Below are 7,085 nucleotides of genomic sequence, written 5' to 3'. Positions count from 1 at the left end.
GAGAGAGAGAGAGAGGGAAAGGGAGAGAGAGAGAGAGAGGGAAAGGGAGAGAGCGAGAGGAGGGGGAGTATTGTGTGTGTGTGTGTGTGTGTGTGTGTGTGTGTGAGAGAGAGTGTGTGTGTTTCCATTGGCGTTATTATCCAAATAGTCAAGAGCTGACAGCTTAAATGCAACAGTGTACGATTTGATCCGCGGCATCTTGTAATCATTGACTTGCAGGCGTTTAGATCCAAGGCGTGCAGACACACGTGATAGGGTTTGCAAGAAAGGGAAATCATTCACAAAACTAGCAGATCAAGTGCGGAATTTTTATTTCCCCTGATTTCAATGGTGTAAAGTGGGGGGGGGGGGGGGGGGGGTGGGCACTTACAAGGTACTATACCCTTTGCACGGTTTTGGGGGGTGGGCGCTTACTCGATACTGGGCGCTTACAAGGTACTTTACGGTATATAAACAGGCGTCTGAAACTTATACTTTTGTTGATTCTATCTTTGTTGTATGACTGCAAGAGTGGATCGTGGTGTAGTTAGTTAGTAGTAACTAACCGTTCATAATCACCTTCTGTGATCTATTTAAACGTGACACGGACAGACAGACAGACAGACAGACAGACAGGCAGGCAGGCAGGCAGGCAGGCAGACAGACATACACGACAGACATACATCTTACCTGCTAAAGGGATTGGTCTGAAGTTTTGCTGCTAAGGCTGGACCTCGCTTTGACAGGTCAGACTCGGGTCTCGCGTGTGCTCCTGTATACGATGCAGCAACAGTCACCACAATCACACACAGAGGTTTAAAACACAACAATTATACTTTGCTGGTACGTACATACCCCGTACATTGTCTAAATCTTGAATTAGCTCCTGACTGGATTTGAGTGGTAGTTGTCTTAAATTTACAACAACAACAAGAACAACAACAACACCACCACCAACAACTGTATTGCCAGACCCACCCGAAGACTTTTTACGAGAAGTGAATGCAGCCTTTTATTCCTTCCTGTGGAATGGTAAACCTGCAAAGATTCGGCGTGATGTCGTTTGCAGACCCTATTGCAATGGTGGTCTGAATATGATTGACATTTATACTTTTGTGGCATCAGTAAAGATAAATTGGATTTGCAGATTAAAATGTTTGAATTTGATGTAAAAAAATCTTCTTTTGTTTTAATATAATACCTGGAATGAAAGACATATATGTAAAGTGGGTGCCGAGTATGCAAATGAGTTAATGAAACGAGGTGGTAACCTTTTTTGGAAGGATGTTTTGAAACATTATAAGAAATGCTGTTCCTTAAGCGAGGTAATTAATGTGAATGCTTTTGTTTCCGAATGTATACATTACACATTGAACATTATACAAGACCACGGTACAATAGTACATACGGAATGGATTGAACATGATGTACTGTTTGTCCACCAGTTGCTACATTTAAATGGAAGGTTTGGTTTTTTTACCTTAGAAGAATTTAGATTACATTTTCCTTTAGTTCAAACTAATGTTTTATTCTATGAGGGAGTGATTAAGTCCTTACGAAAGTATAAGAGAAAAGTAAACATTGATTCGTTGAATGGTTTTCAGATTAGGGATTATAAACCGTGGCAAATTATTTGTAGTTGCAAACAGGCAATGAAAGAAGTTTTTTTTTAAATCAAAATTTTATGATAACCCTGCAGGCATGAACAAATGGAATATGATTATATGTTATTTTACAACCTGAACTGGAAACAGATTTTTGATAAGTGTTTTAAAACAACTAAGAACACACAGTTAAGATGGTTCCAGACCAGATTGCTTCATCGCATTCTTGGTGTTGCTAGCCGGTTATTTGTTCAAACCCCCCGCGGGTTAGGGGGAAGAATTTACCCGATGCTCCCCAGCATGTCGTAAGAGGCGACTAACGGATTCTGTTTCTCATTTTACCCTTGTTAAGTGTTTCTTGTATAGAATATAGTCAATTTTTGTAAAGATTCTAATCAAGCAGTATGTAAGAAATGTTAATTCCTTTGTACTGGAAACTTGCATTCTCCCAGTAAGGTAATACATTGTACTACGTTGCAAGCCCCCGGAGCAAATTTTTGATTTGTGATTTTGTGAACAAGAAACAATTGACAAGTGGCTCTATCCCATCTTCCCCCCCCCCCCACCCCCCCACCCCCCGTTTCCCCGTTGCGATATAACCTTCGTGGTTGAAAACGACGTTAAACACCAAATACAGAAAGAAAGATTTGTTCAAAAGATTCTTGACAGTCCCCTTTGTGCTTTTTGTAAAAATGAAAATGAAACAATTCCCATATATTTTGGTACTGCCCGCTTTGTCGGAAATGTTGGACTGATTTGGAAGATTTGTTAAACAGAAGTTGTATTTTCCCCGCAAATGTTCCTTTTACAGAAGAATTCATTTTGTTTGGGTGTATGAACAATGTTAAGCTAGATGTGGTTTTGGATTTTATCATTTTGTTTGCAAAGTTTTAGTTTTATAAGAGTAAGTTACAAGAGACAAGGCCACTGTTAGAAATTATTTTAAGAAATTTGAAATACAGATTTGAAATAGAAAAATATTCCAGTTTCAATGCTGGTAACATTACCAAATTTGTAGAATTATGGTCCCCATATGAAGAGTTGGTTAGGTAGTACGCTAGGTGTGCAGAGATGTAATGATTTGTGTATGTCTTTTTTGTTTTTGTTTTTTGTTTGTTTATTTGTTTGTTTTTAATTTTTATTTTTTACTGTCTTATTATTATTTGACTGTATTATTATTAAGAGGGTAATACGTACATAATGTCAAGTATTGTAATCTGTATGTCATGCTATGCTCCGGCCTTACTTGTAGGCGAAAGGTATGTTATTGTCCTAATGTTGTATGTATACGTCTTGTATACTTGCCATTTACATATTCATTATAATAGTTGAAGGATGAATGATGATACATTATATTGTAGATGGACGCAAGTTATTGATTAAAAGCCCCACAATGATGTGCTTTGCAAAAACAAACAAAAAACAACAACAAGAAACAACAAGAAACAACAAGAAACAACAAGAAACAACAGCAAACAACAAACAACAAACCACAAACCACCAACCACCAACAACCAACAACAAACAAACAACAAACAACAAACAAACAACAAACAAACAACAAACAAACAACAAACAAACAAACAACCAACAAACAAACAAACCAACCAACAACGAACAACCAACAACCAACCAACCAAACAACCAAACAACCAACAACCAACAACCAACAACCAACAACCAACAACCAACAACCAACAAACAACAAACAAACAAACAAACAAACAAACAAACAAACAAACAAACAAACAACAAACAAACAACAAACAAACAACAAACAAACAACAAACAAACAAACAACAAACAAACAACAAACAAACAACAAACAAACAACAAACAAACAAACAACAAACAAACAACAAACAAACAACAAACAAACAACAAACAAACAACAAACAAACAAACAACAAACAAACAACAAACAAACAAACAACAAACAAACAACAAACAAACAACAAACAAACAACAAACAAACAACAAACAAACAACAAACAAACAACAAACAAACAACAAACAAACAACAAACAAACAACAAACAAACAACAAACAAACAACAAACAAACAACAAACAAACAACAAACAAACAACAAACAAACAAACAAACAAACAAACGACAACCAACAACCAACAACCAACAACAACGTGTACCTAAGCCAGAAATGTTGTAACCGTGTTTACGCTATATTCGGACGCGGCAGATGAAAGGACTTCCAGGCCCAGAAGTTTAAAATAAAAAGAGCAAAAATACAAGATGTGCTTGAAAAGCCGCCCCAACCATCCTTGTAAGTGGGTAGAGTGATTCTGAGAAAGCTACTGGACTGATCTTCATGAACCCTCACATGAGAGTTCCTGGGTATGATGTCCCCATCATGTCTTTGATGACGTCATATCCGGCTTTTTGTGAAAGTTGAGGCAGCACTATCGCACTCTCATTTTCTAACCAATTTTGTTAACATTTTGGTCAAGTAGTCTTGGACGAAGGCCGGACTTTGGTATTGTATTTTAGCTTGGAGGCTTACACATTAAATTTGTCATTAAAATCGAATTTCACAAACAAATTTTAAATTGATTGCATCGTATTTTTCATCAATTTCTGAATCTAACAAAATATACATATGTCATGTTCAATCTTATAATGTAATCACAATTAACGAAAATAGAATAATTAGTACCACGAATAAAATTTAATAAATCGATCCAAAAATTACTTCATCTTATTCTTTATCATTTACTGATTTCAAAAACAGATAGATATGATATGTGGTTTTCAAAAAAAGCTCAAAAAGTTCAAAAGAATACAGAAAAGCGCTCTCCATTGCTTCGCGCAATACTTCGTTTTACACGTGAAAGATAACAATTTTCTTATCGCGGGAATTGACGAAGCTGTATTGCATTGGTGAAAAAATGCTGTGCGTTCAGTTTCATTCTGTTAATTCGACGGCTTGCCTAAATGTAGTCATTTCGCCATACACAACTTGATTGTTCTTGCAAATGACCTTACCATAAAGTGCCATAAGAAGTACCAAACAGAACCCCGCCAAAAGTACCAAGGGTCGGTTCATTGTCATTGCTGAAGTGTATGCCTTCTGGTCAACTGAAACACAGTAAAACAATCCAAGATCACACAATGTACACAAACACCTGTACATGCTTCTGTGGAAAATACAAAATTACAATCGTTTGGTGTGTGTGTGTGTGTGTGTGTGTGTGTGTGTGTGTGTGTGTGTGTGTGTGTGTGTGTATGTGTGTGTGTGTGTGTGTGTGTGTGTGTGTGTGTGTGTGTGTGTGTGTGTGTGTGTGTGTGTGTGTGTGTGTGTTTTCAACCCAATCACGGAGTTATTACGTTTTCATAGTGATTAGAAACAAGTGACAAGGAACACCATTTACTGTTGTACATGTACTATGAATATTGATTCTATTCACGACTTAGTCGTTTTGAGTTGTTTTCAGACGAACCATTTCGTAGAATTCTGTATAGCATTTAGCAAAGAAAAAAGCCATTTGGTTTTGTCGAGTTTTTCAATAATTTTTCAAACCGCAAATTTTCATGACAGGGTAGATTTGCATTTTTATATTTAGTCAAGTTTTGACTAAATATTTTAACATCGAGGGGGAATCGAAACGAGGGTCGTGGTGTATGTGCGTGCGTGTGTGCGTGTGTGCGTGCGTGTGTGTGTGTGTGTGTGTGTGTGTGTGTGTGTGTGTGTGTAGAGCGATTCAGACTAAACTACTGGACCGATCTTTATGAAATTTGACATGAGAGTTCCTGGGTATGAAATCCCCGAAGGTTTTTTTCATTTTTTTGATAAATGTCTTTGATGACGTCATATCCGACTTTTCGTGAAAGTTGAGGCGGCACTGTCACGCCCTCATTTTTCAACCAAATTGGTTCAAATTTTGGTCAAGTAATCTTCGACGAAGCCCGGGGTTAGGTATTGTATTTCAGCTTGGTGGCTTAAAAATTAATTAATGACTTTGGTCATTAAAAATCGGAAAATTGTAAAAAAAAATAAAAATTTATAAAACGATCCAAATGTTACGTTTATCTTATTCTCCATCATTTTCTGATTCCAAAAACATATAAATATGTTATATTCGGATTAAAAACAAGCTCTGAAAATTAAATATATAAAAATTATTATCAAAATTATATTGTCCAAATCAATTTAAAAACACTTTCATCTTATTCCTTGTCGGTTCCTGATTCCAAAAAAATATAGATATGATATGTTTGGATTAAAAACACGCTCAGAAAGTTAAAACAAAGAGAGGTACAGAAAAGCGTGCTATCCTTCTTAGCGCAACTACTACCCCGCTCTTCTTGTCAATTTCACTGCCTTTGCCATGAGCGGTGGACTGACGATGCTACGAGTTTACGGTCTTGCTGAAAAATGGCAGCTACTTGACTAAATATTGTATTTTCGCCTTACGCGACTTGTTTTTCTTTCTCACAAATTCATGTTGAAAAAACAAGTCGCGTAAGGCGAAATTACTACATTTAGTGAAGCTGTCGAACTCACGGGATGAAACTGAACGCACTGTATTTATTCACTAAGACAGTACAACTTCGTCAATCCCCGCGTGAAGGAAATCGCTCACATTCCACGTGCAAAACGTAGTGATATTGACACGCCAGATTAGCGCGGTATCGTATTGTGCTAAGCAGGAAAGCGCTCTTTTCTGTATTCTTGTTAACTTTCTGAGCTTGTTTTGAATACAACCTATCATATCTATATGTTTTTGGAATCAGGAAATGATCACGAATAAGATGACATCATTTTTGGATCGATTTCTTACATTTTAATCGTAAGACTAATTATTCTATTTTCGTTAATTGTGATCACATTTTAAGAGTAAACATGACATATGTATATATTTTTAGATTCAGAATGTGATGAAGAATACGATGCAATCAATTTTAAATCTGTTTGCAAAAAATCGATTTTAATGACAACTTTAATGAGCAAACTCATTAATTAAATTGTAAGCCTCCAAGCTGAAATGCAATACCAAAGTCCGGGCTTCGTCGAAGATTACTTGACCAAAATGTTAACCAATTTGGTTAAAAAATGAGAGCGTGACAGTGCCGCTTCAACTTTCACGAAAAGCCGGATATGACGTTATCAAAGACATTTATCAAAAAATGAAAACAACGTCTGGGGATATCATACCCAGGAACTCTCATGACAAATTTCATAAAGATCGGTCCAGTAGTTTACTCTGAATCGCTCTACACACACACACACACACACCACACACACACACACACACACACACACACACACACACACACACACACACACACACACACACACACACACACACACATACACCACCACGACCCTCGTCTCGATTCCCCCCTGTACGTTAAAACATTTAGTCAAAACTTGACTAAATGTAAAAAGCAGTCTGGTTACATCACGTTTAAAACATGTATACACAAATTTTTAGTACACATACACATGTATGATGCAAAGTTCCTTAGCATCAAACAAACCAATT

General features: G+C 36.8%; 1 long non-coding RNA gene across 1 annotated transcript in view; it reads right to left on the bottom strand.

Moving 5' to 3' along the window:
* Nucleotides 1-668: 668 nt before the first annotated feature.
* LOC138950494 (uncharacterized) overlaps nt 669-7,085 on the bottom strand; it is a 10,985-nt gene continuing 4,568 nt past the window's right edge. The window contains exons 3-4 of the long non-coding RNA XR_011450688.1: nt 4,585-4,677; nt 669-751 (exon numbers count right to left, since the gene is read on the bottom strand). This is a non-coding gene — a long non-coding RNA (uncharacterized lncRNA). The remainder of the gene's footprint in view (nt 752-4,584; nt 4,678-7,085) is intronic.

This window comes from Littorina saxatilis, linkage group LG16 (genome assembly GCF_037325665.1).
Source record: "Littorina saxatilis isolate snail1 linkage group LG16, US_GU_Lsax_2.0, whole genome shotgun sequence".
Lineage (NCBI taxonomy): Eukaryota > Metazoa > Mollusca > Gastropoda > Littorinimorpha > Littorinidae > Littorina > Littorina saxatilis.
This window is presented reverse-complemented; position numbering and strand designations above follow the sequence as displayed.